Here is a 22300-nt window from a genome sequence, read left to right on the forward strand (position 1 = left end):
TCTGTCCACTCGAAAGTATCTGATTTCTTCATGAGTCGGTACAGAGGAAGTGCTTTCTTGCCGAGTCGACTGATAAACCTTCTCAAAGCCGCTAGGCAACCCGTGAGTTGTTGAACATCGTGTATTCTGACCGGCCGCTCCATTCGGACGACGGTCCTGATCTTTTCGGGGTTGACATCGATCCCTTGTTCGGAAACGAAGAAACCGAGTAACTTTCCACTGGGAACGCCAAATGAACACTTGGCGGGGTTGAGCTTGATATCGTACCTATGAAGGTTGGCGAATCTTTCTGCCAAGTCAGTCAGCAGGTCGGAACCTTTGCGTGACTTGACTACGATATCATCCATATACGCTTCCACGTTCCGACGGATCTGGTCGAGGAGGCATTTTTGGATCATGCGCATAAAGGTTGCTCCTGCATTCTTCAAACCAAATGGCATAGTGATGTAGCAGAAGCACCCGAATGGGGTGATGAAGGCAGTTTTTAATTCATCGGGGCCATACAGACGGATCTGATGATATCTCGAGTAGGCATCAAGAAATGACAAACGCTCGCAACCCGCAGTCGAATCGACAATTTGATAGATGCGGGGGAGCGGAAAATGGTCTTTCGGGCAGACCTTATTGAGATGTTTGAAGTCGATGCACATTCGGAGCGACTTGTCCTTCTTGGGCACCATGACAACATTGGCGAGCCACTCGGATTGGTGTACCTCGCGAATGAAGTTGGCTGCCAAAAGCTTGGCCACTTCTTCTCCGATTGCCTTTCTCTTGTGCGCGGCGGACCAACGCAGGCGTTCTCGGACAGGCCGAGCGGTGGGATCCACATGCAGTCGGTGCTCAGCCAACTCCCTGAGTACACCTGGCATGTCAGAGGGCTTCCATGCGAAGATGTCCCAGTTCTCACGGAGGAATTGGGTGAGCTCGGCTTCCTATTTAGGATGGAGGGTGGTGGAGATGTTCGTCGGGGCAGCGGTGTCGTCCGTCGGGTGGATGCTGACCTTCTTCGTCTCTCCCGCTGACTCGAATGCAGACTCTGAAGCCGGCTTCTTCACACGCATCAAGTCAGCAGGGTCGACTGTTTTCTTTTACTCGTCAAGCTCGAGGACAGCCATCTGCTGATCGGCGATCCTTGATCCCTGCTGCAGACACTCTTCGGTCCGCTGTCGATTGCCTGTGATAGTGATCACACCTTTCGGGCCTGGCATCTTTAGCTTCAGGTACACGTAACATGGACGGGCCATGAAACGCGCATACGCCGGGCGGCCCAGAATTGCGTGATACACGCTCTGGAAGTCCACCACCTCGAACGTCAGCTTTTCCTTGCGGAAGTTCTTGTCGGAGCCGAAAACGACGTCCAATGCAATCTGGCCGAGTGACTTGGCCTTTTGTCCAGGGACGACTCCATGGAACTGCATGCTGCTCTCGCTGAGTTTGGATATCGGAATGCCCATCCCCTTGAGAGTGTCGGCGTACATGATGTTCAAGCCACTGCCGCCGTCCATGAGGACTTTGCGCAGTCGGACTCCTTCCACCATCGGGTCGACGACCAGAGCCTGTCTCCCTAGGGTGGGTACGTGTGCTGGATGATCCGACTGGTCAAAGGTGATCGCAGTCTGAGACCATTTGAGGAACTTGGGGTTGGTAGGCGTGGCCATGTTCACCTCCCTGTTCACCAGCTTCAGTCGACTCTTGCTCTCAACGTCAGCAAAAATCATCAGTGTTGCATGGACTTGGGGGAACGGATCCTCCTTATCCTCCTCATCCTGTTCATTGCCCTTTTCACTTGGTTGCCCTTCGCCGAACCCCTGAATCAGGAGGCGACATTGCCGAGTGGTATGCTTTGGATATATGGCGTTGCCCTCTTCATCCATCTTCGTGTGAATCGGACATGGCTAATCCAGGATGGGGTTGTTGAACTGCTTCTTCTTGGGGGAGAACTGAGCCTTCCCCTTGCCCTTGAAATTGGCATTGGTAACAGCTGCGGCTTCTGCCTGCGGAGTGGACGGATCTTTCTGCTTCTGCTTCCGAGTGTTATTCCCATCTCCATCGGCGACTGTTTTGTGCTTGCCGCTACGGATGCGGTCTTCTTCTTCGCCATTTGCAGAGCGTGCTGCTATCTCCATCATCTTGCTCATGGAGATGTCGCCTGTTCGACCGAACTTCAGGTACAAATCCCTGTACCGCACGCCTGCCTTGAAGGCGCAGACTGCTTGGTGCTCTGTGACGTTCTCCACCGTGTGGTAGAGGGTCGTCCAACGCTGAATGAAATCGTGTAGGGGCTCATTCTGCTTCTGGACACAGTGCTGGAGCTCCACGAGGCCAGCACGGCGCTTGCACGTCCCTTCGAAGGTCCTGATGAACACTCGTGCCAGATCTGCCGAGCTGTAGATGCTTGAGGGGGCCAATTGGTTCAGCTACGCTCGCGCCGAGCCGTCGAGCATTAGAGGGAGGTGCTTCATGGCGACGTGGTCGTCCCCTCCTCCGATCTGGACTGCCACTCGGTAGTCATCCAGCCATGTTTCTGGCTTGGACTCTCCTGTAAACTTGCTGATCCACATCGCCAATCGGAAGTTGGGAGGGATGTTAGCCGAACGGATGGCTCGAGTGAAACACTCGGGACCAGAAACGATGGTCCTGCTTCCACTCGGACGATCAATATCGTGACCATCGCGGTGGGCTCGGCCCCTGTCGACCCTCCGCTGGGTTATATGCCCTCTCGCGTCGGACTTGGATCATAAGTGTCACCGACTGAACGCCGATCATCATGATGTCGGGGCCCGTAGGGTCTACCCCGCGGAGGGGTGCGTGAACGGCGACGATCTTCGGGATTGATGGAACGGCTGCCTCCCCTGGGTCGCTGATGAGAACCAGGGCTATGAACTGACCGATGCGTGTTCACATGAACAGAACTATTGTGGATCATGTTGTGCGACTGGGAGACCGTCGAGTTTTGCTGCTGTGCCGTGTGCAGCAGGGCGCGGATTTGCTCGATACCCCTGCCAGCCTCTGAATCAGTCGGCTGAAGGGAATCGGCTATCTTGGCAGCGGCAACCAAGTTGAGGATGGGTGTGCGGAACAACTGCACGTTTCTCCGCCGAGTGTGCCGACTGGCAGAATGGCGAGCTGGACGGCGAGCGCCGGATGTTTCGCCGATCTCGTGCTCGTTCCGGTCAGCTTGGCGGGGAATTTCGTGGGAGTTGGCCATGTGTACTTCTGCTGCAGCCCCGCGACCCAAGTACTCGGAAGGAAACTTAGTCGGAACCGAGTCCGAGCGCTGGGACGGCGGGGAAACCACAACCGACTCTAGGACCGCCACTTGCGAAGACGCGTTCTGGCGCGCCTGGGCATGTTGCACCCAACGCTGGAGCCGCGGACGGCGGGACCGCTTGTTACGGCGCGTGACGGCGGTGTAGGTCGACACCGGAGCCGACTGCTTGAGAAGAAGAATGCCGCGGGCGCCGGCACGGAAGTGCGTAGCTCCGCGACGGGGAAGTGCCTCGACTTCGAGAGGGGCGTCCCGAAGCCATGCCGAATCATCAACGATGAAGGAGAGAGCGCCGAAGAGGATCTCGTGACCCATGCTCGAATCTCCACCGGATGACATGACGAAAAGATGTAGTCGCAAACTCGCCGGAAGTCGCTTAGACGCCTGCCCCACGGTGGGCGCCAACTGTCGTGGGTATAAGTCTGACAGTAGATGTGTAGGGTACGAAAGGATGGGCAGAGCCTTAGCTACGGCGAGGTTGTATGAGTTCAGGCTCCTCTACGGTGGAGGTAATAGCCCTACGTCTTAGTGCTCTGGGAGCTTGTTGTCGAGTGGAATATGGATTACAGTGAATTGCTAACCCTTGCAGCAGTGGAGGAGGGCGGCTTATATAGAGTGCGCTGCCCTCCACAACGGTTCGGTGCACAGGGGTGGAGTAGGGGCGAATAAATGCCTACGTTACAGGTAACATATGTCTTAAATGCTAATAATGGCACATGGAAACGTACGACCGTTTCCCTCCAGGGAGGTTACGATGCACAGAGTGAAATCCAGTCGGTTAGTTTGATACACTCCGAATGCTCATCTCCGACTGGATGGTGGAGGATTCGTTACCGACTGGAGGATGGGAAGTCCTTAATTCATTCGGAACTGACTAAGGGTCTTATCCCTTATGAAGGGTAGTCCTTGGGTAGGACTTATAGGGCAGGCATATGACCCTACCCTAGGACTATAACCCCATCAGGCGCCATAGCCGGGGAAGCACAACTATATTCTCTGAGTCACTTGGGATTGACGTCTGCTGATCACTATGAGGAATCCAAAGATCCATGAACTAAAATCCTACCTTCCACTACGAGGACAGGTAAGGAACTGCCATCTAGCTCTGCACTTGATTCACCTTCAGTTCTGAGTAAGTTTTTGACTTCGCCTCCTGCTAGAAATCTTGATATGTCGCCTGTGCTTGATGATGCTACTTCTGTTGCCCATGATGGTTATGATGATGCTATGCTTGATACTATTCCTGATGATGCTATGCCTGATGATGCTATGCTTGATACTATGCCTGATGATGCTATGCTTGATACTATTTTGCCACTAGGTTCCCTTGACGCACAAATTGCTAGAGTTGCTGCTAGACGTCATGATACTTCTGAAACTGCTGATAATATTGAAGTAGAACCTGCTACTATGCCTGAATTGACTGTTATGCCTGATACACGCTATGTTATGGAGGGAGAGATAGCTGAGGATTTTCTTGCGTGTAAGGATGGCTATGATGTTGAGAAACTTCTGTGCAAGTGGAAAGAAAAATCTATGAATGCTAGGATGAAATACGACCCGAAGTTTGCTACTTCTCCTATCTTTGTGACCGATAAGGATTATGAATTCTCTGTGGACCCTGAGCTAATCACTCTGGTCGAATATGATCCTTTTCACGGTTATGAGTCTGAAACGGTTGTAGCCCATCTTACCAAACTGCACGATATAGCCACCCTATTCACTAGTGAGGAAAAGATCCGCCACTACTACATGATCAAGTTGTTTCCTTCCTCGCTAATGGATGATGCTAAGACTTGGTTCACTTCTCTTGCTCCTAGTTGTGTGCGTAGCCGCCAGGATATGGTCTACTACTTCTCTGAAAAATATTTCCCTGCCCATAAGAAGCAAGCTGCCTTGCAGGAAATATACAACTTTACTCAAGCTGAAGAAGAGAGTCTCCCACAAATTGGGGGAGGCTCATCCAGCTGCTGAATGCTTTGCCTGATAACCCTCTTGAGAAGAACGAAATACTTGATATCTTCTATAATGGACTTACCGATGCTTCCAAAGACCACTTAGATAGTTGTGCCGGTAGTGTTTTTAGGGAACGAACTGTAGAACAAGCCGAGATTCTATTGAATAACATCTTGTGCAATGAGAATGCTTGGACTGTTCCCGAACCACTGTTGGAAATATGCCCTAGAGGCAATAATAAATTAGTTATTATTATATTTCTTTGTTCATGATAATCGTTTATTATCCATGCTAAAATTGTATTGATTGGACACACAATAATTGTGTGGATACATAGACAGAACACTGTCCCTAGTAAGCCTCTAGTTGACTAGCTCGTTGATCGAAGATGGTCAAGGTTTCCTGACCATAGGCAAGTTTTGTCACTTGATAATGGGATCACATCATTAGGATAATCATGTGATGGACTAGACCCAAACTAATGAACGTAGCATGTTGATCGTGTCATTTTGTTGCTACTGTTTTTCTGCGTGTCAAGTATTTGTTCCTATGACCATGAGATCATATAACTCACTGACACCGGAGGAATGCTTTGTGTGTATCAAACGTCGCAACGTAACTGGGTGACTATAAATATGCTCTACAGGTATCTCCGAAGGTGTTCGTTGAGTTAGTATGGATCGAGACTGGGATTTGTCACTCCGTTTGACGGAGAGGTATCTCGGGGCCCACTCGGTAATACAACATCACACACAAGCCTTGCAAGCAATGTGACTTAGTGTAAGTCACGGGACCTTGTATTACAAAATGAGTAAAGAGACTTGTCGGTAAACGAGATTGAAATAGGTATGCGGATACTAACGATCAAATCTCGGGCAAGTAACATACCGAAGGACAAAGGGAATGACATACGGGATTATATGAATCCTTGGCACTAAGGTTCAAATGATAAGATCCTCGTACAATATGTAGGATCCAATATGGGCATCCAGGTCCCGCTATTGGATATTGACCGAGGAGTCCCTCGGGTCATGTCTGCATAGTTCTCGAACCCGCAGGGTCTGCACACATAAGGTTCGACGTTGTTTTATGCGTATTTGAGTTATATGGTAGGTTACCAAATGTTGTTCGGAGTCCCGAATGAGATCACGGACATCACGAGGGTTTCTGGAATGGCCCAGAGACGAAGATTGATATATAGGATGACCTCATTTGTTTACCGGAAAGTTTTCGGCATTATCGGGAATGTACCGGGAGTGACGAATGGGTTCCAGATGTTCACCGGGGGGGGGGGGGCAATCCCACCCGGGGGAAGCCCATAGGCCTTAGAGGTGCCACACCAGCCCTTAGTGAGCTGGTGGGACAGCCCAAGAAGCCCTATGCACAGGAGAAAGAAAAAATCAAAGAGAAAAGAAAAAAAAGGGGAAGTGGGAAAGTGGAGAAGGACTCCACCTCCAATCCTAGTTGGACTAGGATTGGAAGGGGAGGACTTCCCCCATTGGTTCGGCCGAACCCCTTGGGGCTCCTTGGGCCCCAAGGCAAGGCCCCTCCCCTCCCACCTATATATACGGAGGTTTTAGGGCTGATTTGAGACAACTTTGCCACGGCAGCCCGACCACATACCTCCACGGTTTTTCCTCTAGATCGCGTTTCTGCGGAGCTCGGGCGGAGCCTTGCTGAGATTAGATCACCACCAACCTCCGGAGCGCCATCACTCTGCTGGAGAACTCATCTACCTCTCTATCTCTCTTGCTGGATCAAGAAGGCCGAGATCATCGTCGAGCTGTACGTGTGCTGAACGCGGAGGTGCAGTCCGTTCGGCACTAGATCGGAGCGGATCGTGGGATGGATTGCGGGACGGTTCGTGGAACGGTTCGCGGGGCAGATCGAGGGACGTGAGGACGTTCCACTACATCAACCGCATTTCTTAACGCTTCTGCTGTGCAATCTACAAGGGTACGTTGATCGGAAATCTCCTCTCGTAGATGAACATCACCATGATAGGTATTGCATGTGCGTAGGAAATTTTTTGTTTCCCATGCGACGTTCCCCAACCGTGGCATCATGAGCTAGGTTCATGTGTAGATGTTATCTCGAGTAGAACAGAAAATTGTTGTGGGCGGTGATGTGGGATTTGCTGCCCTCCTTAGTATTTTCTTGATTCCGCGGTATTGTTGGATCGAAGCGGCTCGGACCGACATTACTCGTACGCTTACGAGAGACTAGTTTCATCGCTACTAGCAACTCCGTTGCTCAAAGATGATTGGCGAGTGTCAGTTTCTCCAACTTTCGTTGAATCGTATTCGACCGAGGTGGTCCTTGGATGAGGTTGAATAGCAATTCATATATCTCCCTTGTGGTGTTTGCGTAAGTAAGATGCGATCCTACTAGATACCCATGGTCACCACGTAAAACATGCAACAACAATTAGAGGACGTCTAACTTGTTTTTGCAGGGTATGCTTGTGATGTGATATGGCCGATGACGTGATGTGATATATTGGATGTATGAGATGATCATGTTGTAATAGTTCATATCGACTTGCACGTCGATGGTACGACAACCGACAGGATCCATAGGGTTGTCTTTAAACTAACGTTTGTGCTTGCAGATGCGTTTACTATATTGCTAGGACGTAGCTTTAGTAGTAATAGCATGAGTAGCATGACAACCCCGATGGCAACACGTTGATGGAGATCATGAAGATGGAGATCATGGTGTGACACTGGTGACAAGAAGATCGTGTCGGTGCTTTGGTGATGGAGATCAAGAAGCACATGATGATGGCCATATCATGTACTTATGAATTGCATGTGATGTTAATCCTTTGTGCACCTTATTATGCTTAGAACGACGGTAGCATTATGAGGTGATCTCTCACTAAAATTTCAAGCTCAAATTGTGTTCTCCCCGACTGTGCACCATTGCGATAGTTCTTCGTTTCGAGACAGCACGTGATGATCGGGTGTGATAGACTCAACGTTCACATACAACGGGTGCAAAACAGTTGCACGCGCGGAACACTCGGGTTAAACTTGACGAGCCTAGCATGTGCAGACATGGTCTCGGAAGACATGAGACCGAAAGGTCGAGCATGAATCGTATAGTTGATATGATTAGCGTAGAGATGGTTACCACTGAAACTATTCTCGACTCACGTGATGATCTGACTTGAGATAGTGGATTTGGATCATGTACCACTCAAATGACTAGAGAGATGTACTTTTTGAGTGGGAGTTCTTAAGTAATATGATTAATTGAACTAATTGTCATGAACATAGTCTAATGGTCTTTGCGAATCACGATGTAGCTTGCGCTATAGCTCTACTGTTTTTTATATATTCCTAGAGAAAATTTAGTTGAAAGTTGATAGTAGCAACTTTGCGGACTTAGTCTGTAAAACTGAGGATTGCCCTCGTTGTTGCACAGAAGGCTTATGTCCTTAATGCACCACTCAGTGTGCTGCACCTCGAGCATCGTTTGTGGATGTTGTGAACATCCGACATACACGTTTCTGATGACTGAACGATAGTTCAGTGCAAAATACTCAATGGCTTAGAAGCAAGGCGCCTAAGATGTTTTGAGACGTCACGGAACATAAGAGATGTTCTAAAGAGATGAAATTGTGATTTCATGCTTGCGTCCTTGTTGAGAGGTATGAGACCTCCGACAAGATTCTTTGTCCACAAAGTAAAGGAGAAAAGCTCAATAGTTGAGCATGTGCTCAGATTGTGTGAGTACGACAATCGCTTGAATCAAGTGGGAGTTGATCTTCCAGATGAGATAGTAATGGTTCTCTAAAGTCACTGTCACCAAGCTGAGAGAGCTTCATGATGAACTATAACATATCAAGGATAGATACGATGATCCTTGAGCGATTCGCAATGTTTGACACTGCGAAAGTAGAAATCAAGAGGAAGCATCAATAGTTGATGGTTAGTAAAACCACTAAGTTCAAGAGAGGCAAGGGCTAAAAGGGATACTTCGTGAAACGGAAAAACAGTTGCTGCACTAATGAAGAGACCCAAGATTAAACCCAAACCCGAGACTAAGTGCTTCTGTTATGAGGGGAACGGTCACTGAGGCGGAGCTACCCTAGATGCTTGGTAGATAAGAAGGCTGGCAAAGTCGAAAGAAGTATATTTGATATACATGATATTGATGTGAACTTTACTAGTACTCCTAGTAGTGCGAGGGTATTGGATACCGGTTCGGTTGCTAAGTGATTAGTAACACGAAATGAAAGCTACGGTATAAACGGAGACTAGCAAAAGGCGAGGTGACGATAAGTGTTGGAAGTGTTTCCAAGGTTGATGTGATCAAACATCGCACGCTCCCTCTATCATCGGGATTGGTGGTAAAACCTAAATAATTGTTATTTGGTGTTTGCGTTGAGCATGAACATGATTGGATCGTGTTTATTCAAATACGATTATTCATTTAAAAGAGAATAATAGTTGTTCTATTTGTTTGAATAATTACCCACAATGGTGTATTGAATCTCGATCATAGTGTTACACATGTTCATAATATTTGTGCCAAAAGATACAACGTAATAATGATAGTACCACTTAGTTGTGGCACTGCCACTTGAGTCATGTTGGTATAAAATGCATGTAGAAGCTCCATGCTGATGGATCTTTGTACTCACTCATTTTTGAAACGTTTGAGACATGCAAACCATACATGTTGGTATAAATGCATGAAGAAACTCCATGAGAGATGGATCGTTTGGACTCGCTTGATTTTGAATCACTTGTGACATGCAAATCATACCACATGAGCAAGGCCTTGTTTTCATTGAGATGAAACAAGATAGTAACTTGTTGGAAGTAATACATTTTGATGTATGCAGTCCAATGGGTGCTGAGGCACGCAGTGGATATCGTTATGTTCTTACTTCAATGACGATTTGAGTAGATACAGGAGTATTTACTTAATGAATCACAAGTCTGAAATATTGAAAAGTTCAATTCTGTTTCAGAGTGAAGTTCGTCGTAACAAGATGATAAACTGTCTAGGATATGATCATAGAGATGAATATCTGAGTTACGAGTTTTGGTACGTGAAAGTGCGTTATATCGACTAGAAGGGGGCGAATAGGAAATATTTAAAATTTCATCGCTGAGGAAATTCCTTTTGAGGAAATTCCTCACTGATGACTAACTTAGAGCGGAAACAGTAAAGGATCAGAAGTGCAAAGTTTCACAACATCAGTTTTTAGGAGTGAGGAATGTGAAAACAGATTGCACTGTGAGCAAGCATGCAGAATACAGATGAGGATTAACTGACGTGAAGAATTTGGGGTTGAGGAAATTAAGAGAAACTATTCAGCAAATTCTTCAAACAGTAGCAGTGAAAGTCATCAACACATAATACGGGGAAAGTAAGGAGTTGAGGAATTAGAACCCGTTTGTCAGTGAAGACAGTCGTTGATGACCCAATTCAAACTGCTGTGACAGTCGTACATCTGGTTTGGAGCGGCTTGGTATGGAAACCAAAGGACACACAGTCCCGGTACACACAGTCCCTACCGTGTTCTCCTTGAGCTAAGGACACTGAGTCCTCGCCCAACACTCGTGGTATGTCTTCAGGGCAGACTTCCAAACCCTCACAAACTTGGTCACCCGACGATCCACAATTGACTCCTGGAAAGCTCTAGACCATGACGCCTAACCGTCTGGAGGATGCACAGTCCTCAAAGGTAACAGGCTTCAGTCCCACACAGGAACAACTTCTTCAGTGATGCTCAATCACTAGGTTTGGTTTGTGGTTTCGGTGTATGGTGTATTTCCTCACTGATGAATTACTCTCGAAGACTCCGAGGAATTGGGTTGCTCTTATGACAAGGGTCAGTTTCTAACGGAGCAGCCAACCAGCTAATGGTTGTGGGGGTGGCTATTTATAGCCTGGAAGCATCCCGGCATGATTTGACACTAATGCCCTTAAATAATATGACCCTTGGAGTGGATAAGACCAATGACTTGGCGTGGCTATCGAAACGGTCGGAACCCTCAACTGTGAGAGTCCTCATGTCACTCGTATTCCTCACTTGATGCATTTCGTAGGTTTAGGCTTGGGTTGAGCATCATGAGGAAATTCATTCCAAAGTGTAACTTCGACCCCCTTTAATAGTACGGTGTTCCTATTACTCAAATGCGAAGAAAATAAAACAAGAAGTGTCAATCTTCATGCTTCAAATTCTTCAAAGTGATTTTCTTTAGGACAGACCGAATTCCTCGATTTCAGTATCTTCATGAGGAATATCAATTTCATCGCAGATTCCTCGCGATTCATTTCTTCAGCTTCAGACCAATTTCTTCAACTGAAGACATATATTTTTAGGGGTCGATATTCTTCAAATATCTCAAACTCCTCAATGACTTATAGATCATGTATACACTCATAAACACATTAGATACTTAACCTATAAGTCTACAAACCACCAAAATCACTAAGGGCACTAGATGCACTTACAATCTCCCCCTTTTTGGTGGTTGATGACAATTAGGTTAAGTCTTCAACAGGGATCAAAAAATATGAAGTGTAAATACTCATTTGAGGAATTTGAAATCAAGATTCAGAGAGACTCCGCCTGAAGATGTGCATATCTTGAGGATTTTGCTTTTCACAACAAATGCACATTGATGATTTATATCATGGAGATCTCCCCCTGAGTCTTGTAAATCATGCATACATGTAACATATCATATGAAGAAAATGAAAATGCATGATGACAAATGGTATCTGACTAATTCCAGCATGCGTGCATTAAAACTTGAGGAATAAGAATGCGAAGAAAAACGTTCAAAAGCGTCAGAGTACCATCGGGCTTAAGTTACAACTCATTACTTAAAAACTTCAGAAGAGCCAAGAGTTTGTAACTTAAATATAGTTCATAAGCCCCAAAAATATCCCGCTTGAAGACTAACTCTCAAGTTTCTCCCCCTTTGTCATCAAGTGACAAAAAGGGAAAAACTGAGGACTAACGCCCGTGAAGACTTCACTTCTTGGCAGTTGAGGAAGAGCCGTGATGCTTCTTGGGAGTAGTCTTCTTCCTTGGACCGGTAGCAGTGTCGAGATGTTCTTCATCAGTTTCAGCAGTGCAGAATGAAGAAAAGGAGCTGTCTTCAAGGTCTGGAATTGGAATAGGCCTGAACTTCTTCTTGGGTAGCCACGACCAATCAAAGTCTCGCTCAAAGTCCATTTCTTCAAGCTCAGTCTGAGTCTTGAAATGTGCAAGTGTAGCCCAGGTGCAATCAGAAACCTCATGCAGATAATGATGGTTGAGCTTCACAGAGTTCTGTGTTTCAGTGAGGGTTTTCACAATGGCGCCAAACTGGCGTTTGAACCACTTGTGATTGTGATCCACCTTCTGGTGAAGACTGAGGAGGAGCTCTCTTGTATTCATCACGTGAGGAGGAATGGGGCTTGCTGGACGAGTCTCAGTATCATCCCATGAAGAATAAGCTTCTATCTCTCTGAACTGGCCATCAACGGGCCTACTGCCTTCTGCAATCACTGATTTGCCTTTTCCTTCAATGGGCTCAAAAGTCTTCTTGTTGACCCGGATAGGAGGCATATAACCAACATGGTTTTGGAAATCAGCATGAAAGTTGATGCATGTCCTTGTCCTGATGAATCTCATGATCCATGGGGCATATATCTTGTGATCAAAAGGACACATAGCATTGTCGGCCAAAGTCCTTAAGAAGAAATCATGGATGTTGATAGGAATACCATGAATGATGTTGAAGAGGATATTCTTCATGAGGCCTACGACATCTTCTTCGTCATCATGGCCTTTGATCGGGCGAGCACACTGCAGAGGATTCTGTAAATAGATCTGGTTGTGTACTTGAGCTCGTGGACAAGGAAGGTTGTTCTCGGAGGTTTTCCTTCAGCCAAAAGCTTTATGAGGACTTCCATCATCCCATTGGGCAGCTCACGCTCACCATAAAGCTTCACAGCCTCATCTGAGGGAATTGGTACAGGCAGTTCACGGAGGAGTTCAGTAGCAGGAGCCTTGTAGTGATAGTTTTGTGTCATCCAATCAAACACCCAAGTGTTAATGTCTTCAGGGTTGTTGGATATGTGAAGAGTGGCATAGAACTGAAGAATTGGCTCGTTGTTCCAGTCAGAGATGTCTGAGCACATTGGTAGTAAACCAGGATCATGGAGCACCTTGAGGACTGGCTCCAGGCACGGTATATCTTCAAGTTCAACGTGAGGAATATGCCCGTGCTGGAATATCTTGTTTCGTCCACATAGCACAGAGGCATAGTAATTCATCTGTGTCCTAGTCCAAAACTTCAGATGCCTCATTTGAGGCTTGTCATAGGGGTTCTCTCCAATGAAGTACATGTGTTCTTCAAAGAAATTTTCCTTTTGAAACTTTGGACGCTTGGAGAATGGCTGACACTAAACTGGCTGAAGATTTTGCTGAGGAACAGGAGGGGAGACAACAATGGCAGTCTCTGGGTTGAGCACGACGAATGCATTGTCTTGTTCAGGTGCATTTTCCTCAGCATTTTCCTTAGGGTGAGGAATTTCAGGCGCTGGTACTTCAGGCTGAGGAGATGGTGTTGGCTGGGCGTTAGGTTGAGGGGCTTGCTCTGGCTGTGCATCCTGCTGAGGAATAGCTTCTTCTTGCTTAGTTGGAGGAGTTGGGTCAGCCTGTTCCTCATCTTGAGGATTTTGCTCAGAGCGTTGAATTTCATCAACTTGAGGATTTTCATGTTGTTCTTACTTAGCTGGCTTGGTTGCAGAGGCAGTTTCATCAGCTGGTGCAGCTAATCCTTGAGTAGAGTCTTTCTGAGGAATGAAGGGTTGAGGACTGTCGTCTATATGAATTTGTTCGTCAGTGTGTTCCTCAGAGGCGGCATCCTTCATTTCCTCATCTGCCTTTTTCGCTGGATCATCAATGATGACCATTTCATAATACGGAGCGACATTTAAGGGCACAGGGTCCAGAGGAGCAGTTTCTTCAAGTGCTTTGAGGCGCTTGGCCTCTGTTTCTTCTTCTGCTGAGGAGGACTTTCTCTTTTTGGCTTCCTTCTCAGCAGCCCTGGTTTTCTTCACATCTGATGCAGATGGAGTCATCTTCTTCACCTTTGATGCTTTTGGTGAAGGGGTTCTCTCGACAGATTCTTCAGTTGGTATTGTGGAACCAGCTGGAAGAGAGTCATCAGCATGCTTTGATGAAGCAGCTGGGTCAGGGTCAGTCTCATCAGCTGCAGCAGATTCATAAGCTGGAGCTTCCATGATGATTTCTTCAATAGCCGGTGCATCTGCACAGCTTTCTTGGTGGATTTCCTCAGCCTGGGGAGTTTCCTCATCATGAGGAGATTCGTCTGCGGGCTCCTCAATCAAGGGCTGAGAAGTTGGTGCTGGAGGTGCGGCCTTCTTGTTGTAGTCATCAACAACTTTAGTGGCCAGCTTGACGAAATTGCTTTTGAGGCTCTTTCGATCTGACAGCTTGGAGTACTTGTCAGTCGAATTCTTCAGCTCTGCCTCTGTTGATACGAGTGCATCAGGAGTCAAGTTGAGGAGATTCTGCTTGAGGAATTTCTCCTTTTTGAGCTTTGCAACTTTGGCCTGCTTGGCCTGCTGTTCTTTCCACTTGGCTTCATTTATGAAAGTGGCCACCATGTGGCTAATGCCAGGGGGAAGTTTCAAATCATCAAGAGGAGTGTTTGGGTCGTCATACCAGATGTTGATGTAGTCAAGGAGGACCTTGGGGTCCATGGCCAGAGGAATGACACTGCCTGATGCTTGAGCTACTCTTTCCTTCTTGTTTCTGATGATGGCTTGCAGGGTTTGATCATCATATTCATCACTGTCCTCTGATGCAGACGGGACGGTGATGATTTTGCTGGGGCTCGGTACAGTTGCTCGTTGAGCAGATACCTGAGTCTTCACAGTAGGTGGTGAAGACTTTGTCTCCGAGCTGGTTGCAGCTGGGAGTGAGGAGCTGGAGCTGACGGTCATAGGCTTCATGACTTGCTTCTGTACTGTTTTCTCTTGAGGTTTTGGTGTTGGTGCTGACGATTTTGTGACTGAAGAGATTGGCACTGAGGGTTTTGCCGCTGATGGTTTTGGTGCTGAGGGTTTTGTGACTGAAGCCTGAGCAGACTTCTCTTGAGGCTTTGGAGCCCTTGGCTTTGATGGTGCAGACTGCATTTTAGGAATTTCTGAACCAGAAGTCTCAGCGGCAGAGGAAGTAGCAACAGCTGAGGATTCATTGAATTTCCTCACTGCAGCTTCTGCCTGCTTCTTGAGCTTAGCCAGATGCTTTTCCTTCTCATGTGGATAGTCATCAATGGTCTTGAGGCTTGAGGGATGTGCTACTTGATGATCCTCAAGTGGGGCCCGTCTGCAAGGGGGCTTCAGAGCGAATTTCTTCGCATACTTGGCAGTCACAAACCTGTATTCCTTCCATTCCTTCGCCCATCGGCGTTCTATCTTTTGCAGCCATATCTTTCTCTTGGCCATCGTCTCATTTTCATCAGGTGTGCAATAGTCCAAGTAAATATCCTCAGGGATATCCACAGCTGTATTTTGCTCAAGTTTCTTTCCTCCCTTCTATTTTTTGTCATCCTGCATTGTCTTCAGCTGAGGATTTTGCTGATGAGATTGAACTCTTGAGGATTCTGATGAGACTTGAAGATTTTCTTCTAGAAATGCTGCAAATGAGTTAATGTGATGAGAACCGAGAGATTCATCAGCTGACATGTGTGTACCTGTGAACAGAGTATAGTTGCGAGGAATTTGGAGAGGTCATATGCGTTCTCAGATTTGAAGAAAATGAAAAAGTTCGACAGTTGAGGAATTTAACCAGTGGTTGAGGAATTTTCCTAAGCATACTGATCTTGGGTTCTAGAGTTGTACAGATCCGAAAATTCGCACAATTGAGGAATCTCGTGAAAATCTTAGATGCTTAGCATAGTTCATCAATGATGTGGTGATAGGCAGTGTTTGAGGAATCAAGTGCTTATCGATTCTTGAGGAAAAACAGATTTCACATAGAAGATGTAAAATTGTAGATCTAACTTGCGGTAAAAATGGGATTTTATTTAGCCTTGAAGGAGCACACGAAGAACACAGAGATGTTTTGTAGAGAGGCTCTTCGGTCGCGTGTCCAATGCACCCTAACCCGGCGACAGAGGACGTCTACGGCGGCGGCGGACGGAGATGGTCCGACTCCGGCGTGGTTCCGGCGACAGAGAAGTCGAGGCAGTGAAGCTCTTCCTCACTAGCGACGAGACTACCAGCAATGGCGCTAGGGTTCAGTGGTGTTTGCTGTAGCAGGAGCGCGAAGAGGCGAAGAAGAGTTTGCCGAGGGGCATAAGGACATATTTATAGCCAGACAGTTACTGTTGGCACGAAGATTTCGGACCAAACAGCCCCTGCCTCTACGTCTCTGTAGGACACGTGTAGCTCCCGAACAAGGCGGTGGAGATAGTGGAGATCGTGGTTATCCGATCATGGGAAGTGGGGTTCAGTTACTGTGCATTAAAGAAACAATTTTTGAAGATTTGAGGATTTTTGTTACAAAATCATCAGTTGACAAGGACGCAGTGAGGATTTTGAACAAAGTTTCAAGTAGAACGCATATGAAGAATTGAATAGACTGGATGAGTATAGCATAGAGGGAAAGTAGGGTCCGATCACATTCACTTAGCAGAAATATCAACTTCAAGAAATAGCTATAAGTGAATGCTGTTGAGGACTTGAAATCACAATCTATCTAGTCAAATGAAAGTCATCAAGTGTTTTTGAAGATTTTGTGATAAATCGTCACAATGGAGAACAGCTGTTTTGAAGAAAAACACATTTTGAGGAAATGGAACATTTGAAGAAAAACAACTTGAGGAATTTCACATTGGGCGGTGGCGTGACCCACCATATAAGAATATTGATTACAGACGCCGCGTACAATTGTCGTAGGGCCGTGAGAATCAATTTCTTCGTTGATTTCTTCACATTCAAAGTGACATTCTTCATCAGTTGAATAAAATCGATTCATCATGTGTTGCACATCTAAGTCATCAATTTTGCGTAAGTGTTAGGATGTGTGCGTGTTTTTACAAAACATTTGAAGATTCTAAGATATTTAGCTCACACCGCAACTTGCAAAACCTTTTCTCATCCAAGGGCTTAGTGAAGATATCTGCCAGTTGATCATCAGTCTTCACATGGTCGATGAGGATATTGCCCTTGAGGACATGGTCCCGAAGAAAATGATGACGAATCTGGATGTGCTTGGTCTTCGAGTGTTGTACTGGGTTGTATGCAATCTTGATAGCACTCTCATTGTAACAGTAGAGAGGCACATTCTTCATGTTGATGCCGTAGTCCTTGAGGGTTTGCTTCATCCATAATAACTGAGCACAGCATGAACCGGCAGCAATGTACTCAGCTTCGGCAGTGGAGAGTGATACGCAGTTCTGCTTCTTTGAGGACCAGCAAACTAGTGATCTTCCGAGTAAATGGCATGTGCCAGAAGTTGACTTGCGATCCACACGGTCACCAGCAGAGTCAGAATTAGAATACCCTACCAGATGAATATTTGAGCCCTTGGGATACCATAATCCTAGTGTTGGTGTGTGAGCTAAGTATCGAAGAATATGCTTCACAGCCTTATGGTGTGATTCCTTCGGTTTTGCTTGAAAACGTGCACACATGCAAACACTAAGCATTATATCTAGCCTAGATGTACATAGATACAATAAAGAACCAATCATAGAACGATATACCTGCTGATCGAAATCTTTACCATTTTCATCAGTGACGAGGTGGCCGTTGGTAGGCATTGGAGTCTTGGCACCTTTGCATTCATGCATGTGGAATTTCCTCAGAACATCCTTGAGGTATTTCTCCTGTGATATGAAGATTCTGTTGCTTTGTTGACGAATTTGAAGACCTAAGAAGAATTTCAGCTCCCCCATCATGGACATCTGATATTCTTCACTCATCATGTAGGCAAATTCATCACTGTATCGTTTGTCAGTACAGCCAAATATGATATCATCGACATATATTTGACACGCAAATAGCTCATTATCATAGGATTTAGTGAAAAGAGTTGGATCGAGTGAACCAGGTTTGAAGCCTTTCTTCATGAGGAATTCCTTCAATGTATCATACCATGCCCGAGGGGCTTGCTTGAGACCATAAAGAGCCTTTTTGAGTCTGAAGACTTTGTCTGGATTCTTTGGATCCTCAAAACCTGGGGGTTGAGCAACATATACTTCTTCCTCAAGCTTACCATTGAGGAATGCACTTTTCACATCCATTTGATATAAGATGATGTTATGATGATTAACATAAGCAAGTAGTATTCGAATAGCTTCAAGTCTAGCAACAGGGTGCAAAAGTTTCATCGAAATCTATTCCTTCAACCTGGGTGTAGCCTTGGGCTACAAGTCGTGCCTTGTTCCTCACCACTTGACCGTCCTCATCTTGCTTGTTTCCGAAAATCCACTTGGTGCCGATGATGTTGTGCTTGCAAGGATCTGGTCGTTTGACGAGCTCCCATACGTCATTCATCTTGAATTGAAGAAGTTCGTCTTGCATAGCTTGGATCCACTGCGGTTCTAGAAAAGCCTCAGCAACTTTGGAGGTTTCTGTGATGGATACAAAGGAAAAATGCCCACAAAAGTTAACTAAGTGTGAAGCTTTTGAGCGAGTGAGAGGACCTAGCACGTTGATGTCATTGAGCATTTTGTCAAGTTCTACTTCATTTGCAATCCTCGGATGAGCTGGTTGAGGATTTTGTTTGGGCTGAGGAAGTGGTTCTGGTGCAATTTCCTCAGGAGCATCATCTTGATTTTCATCAGTGATGGGGATCGTTTTTTCACCAATTTCCTCAGTGGGGACAATGTCTTCAGTAGGTTTGAGCTTTATTGCGTCCTTAGGAGACAGTTTGTCTGGATCAGAAGGCAATTGCTCTCTTTGCGAGCCATTAGTTTCATCGAATCGCACATCTACAGTCTCAACAACTTTGTTGTGATAGTTGTTGAAGACTCTATAAGTGTGCGAGTCCTTTCCATAACCGAGCATAAAACCTTCATGTGCCTTAGGTGCAAATTTTGAGCTATGGTGAGGATCTCTAATCCAGCATCTTGAACCGAAGACTTTGAAATAACTTACATTGGGTTTCTTGTCTATGAGGAGTTCATATGAGGTTTTCTTGAGGAATTTGTGAAGATATACCCTGTTGATGATATGGCATGCAGTGTTGATTGCTTCAGGCCAAAAGCGACAAGGAGTCTGATATTCTTCAAGCATAGTCCTTGCCATTTCAACCAGAGTCCTGTTCTTCCTTTCGACGAAACCATTCCGCCGAGGAGTATAGGGAGCAGATAATTCGTGAGTAATACCAAGTTCATCAAGATAATCATCAAGACCAGTGTTTTTGAACTCGGTTCCATTATCACACCTGATATGCTTGATCTTGATGCCAAAGTTCATCGAGGCCCTTGACGAAAATCGTTTGAAGATTTCCTGCACTTCAGTTTTATACACAATGATATGCACCCAAGTATATGTGGAATAATCATCAACTATGACGAAGCCATATAAAGATGCTGCATTGGTTAGTGTGGCATAGTGAGTAGGTCCAAATAGATCCATATGAAGCAATTCGAATGGACGAGTAGTGGTCATGATAGTCTTCGAGGGATGCTTGGATCTGGTCATTTTCCCAGATTGAGAAGCACCGCAGAGATGATCCTTGAGGAATTTGACTAATTCGATGCCGATGACATGCTTCTTCTTCGCGAGTGTGTGCAAATTCCTCATGCCTGCATGACCTAGTCTTCGGTGCCACAACCATCCTTCTGAGGTTTTTGCTAGTAAGCAAGTGGTTGGTTGAGGACCTGTAGAGAAATCAACAATGTACAAATCCCCTCTTCTTACACCTTCGAAGACTTTGGATCTGTCAGATTCAATGATGACTACACATCTATATCTACCAAAGATAACAATCATATCAAGATCACAAAGCATTGAGACAGACATGAGGTTAAAACCAAGGGATTCAACAAGCATCACTTTGTCCATATGCCTATCCTTGGAAATAGCCACTTTGCCAAGTCCCAATACCTTGCTTTTACCTTTGTCAGCATATGTGATTTGCTTCAGAGGTGATGGAGTTCATGGCATACTCATCAGTAAGATTTTATCACTAGTCATGTGATGTGTGCACCTACTATCAAGAACCCACTCAGTATTCTTGGGTTTGTCATCCTGCAGATGAATTAGTACAGCTTACCATCTCATATGCTTCAGATTTGAAGAATATGATATTAATTTCATCAGATCAGAATTTCATCATAACAGAAATGTAAGGACGTGTGAAATATCTCTATTTCATCAATCATTAGCTTGCGTCCTATCAAGCATTTCCTCAGGTCTCCAGCAAATTCTTCAGATGATGATATTCATCTGGAGACCTGACCTGCAGAAGTGATTAGTTCGATTTCTTCACCACCCACATCTGAAGGGGTGGCAAAGCATTCATCATCCTGCGAGCACCATATGAGAAAGGTGGCATTGAAGCCAATGCACTTCTCTTAAAAGTAGGAGGGCTAAAGTACTCATATGAATATGCAGAGAACTGGTTTGAGGATTTATGAACATAATGATTTGAGGAGTAACGCTCATATTCATATTCCTTGTAGTTTTCCTGCATGTTAGACGCATTAGCATGGGTACGAGCATAGTTTTGACCAGTCGAGGATTTTGATCCTCTTGAAGACTTTGGTCCTCCTGAGGAATTTGATCTGGGGTTCAGATTCTTCAGTGGTGGTGTCATGAGGACATTCACCTGAAGATTTACAAGACAACTTTTGGGAACCCAAATTTTCCTCAAAGAAGGGCCATTCCTGCAGTTAGTTCCAACATATTGAGCAAATACTTCACCAGATTGATTTTTGAACAGTTTATAGTTGGAGTCAAATGACTCATCTGAGGAATAGGATAATTCACATGAAAAGCAGTTAGATTAGATGGATCAAAAGGAGGCCCGGTAGCAGCAACCCATGAGGTTTTGGGATACTGCTCAGGTTTCCAATAAGATCCATTAGCATTTAATTTCCTCTCAAAGGCAATTCCTTCTTTCCTCGGGTTCCTGTTCAAGATCTGTTTTTTGAGCACATCACAAAGGGTTTGATGTCCTTTGAGGCTTTTGTATATGCCTGTCACGTACAATTCCTTCAACCCTACATTTTCATCAGTAACATTTGTGTTTTCCTCAAGTAAGGAAATAGACACAACAGGTGGAGTTGAAGAATTTGTAGCAATGGTAGCATTTGATGATTCTGGTGAGGAATTAGCCGTTTCGCGTTCAATGCATTTAAGACATGGAGGAATGAATTCAACTTGACCAGCGCTTATGTGTTGAGCTAGTAATGAATCATTTTCCATATGAAGATCATCATGAGACATCCTCAGCTTCTCAAGATCAAGCTTCCTTTGAAGAACTTCATAGGAAAGCTTCTCATGATCAGTGAGGAGTGTATCATAACGATCCTGAAGATTATCAAATCTAGACTGAAGACTTTTCACATCTTCAGTGAGGATTTGGGTAAGGTTTATTTCATCATTCAACAGATCATCACTTTTATCTAGCAGTTTCTGAAGCTTTTGCAGGGCAGTTTGTTGTTTAGTGGAAATGATAGCAAGTTTACTGTAACTGGGTTTCTTATAATCATCAGGTTCACAATCACTTGAATCAGAGGAGGAGGCATTAGTTGATACCTTTGAACCTTTTGTCATGAAGCAATAGGTTGGAGCGAAGTCATCAGCAGAGTCATCAGTTTGGATGGTGCAATCATTTTCTTCAAGATTGAAGATTGACTTGCTGACGAAAGTGGTTGCTAGTGCAAAACTAGCCTGTCCGGATTCTGAGTCAGCATTAGAACCCTCTTCTTCATCACATTCCTCTCATTCTGCCTCGGAGTCCATTTCCTTGCCAATAAGTGCCCGAGCCTTTCTGAAACTAGTCTTCTTGTGCGATGAGTGCTTTGAAGATGAGGATTTTGAAGATTTCTTCGTCTTCTTCGAGTCATC

At 45.5% G+C, this 22300-nt stretch overlaps 1 pseudogene; it reads right to left on the reverse strand.

The window, feature by feature from the left end:
* LOC123441646 overlaps positions 1 to 21712 on the reverse strand; it is a 36946-nt pseudogene extending 15234 nt beyond the window's left edge.
* Positions 21713 to 22300: the final 588 nt, after the last annotated feature.

Source organism: Hordeum vulgare, chromosome 3H (assembly GCF_904849725.1).
Source record: "Hordeum vulgare subsp. vulgare chromosome 3H, MorexV3_pseudomolecules_assembly, whole genome shotgun sequence".
Lineage (NCBI taxonomy): Eukaryota > Viridiplantae > Streptophyta > Magnoliopsida > Poales > Poaceae > Hordeum > Hordeum vulgare.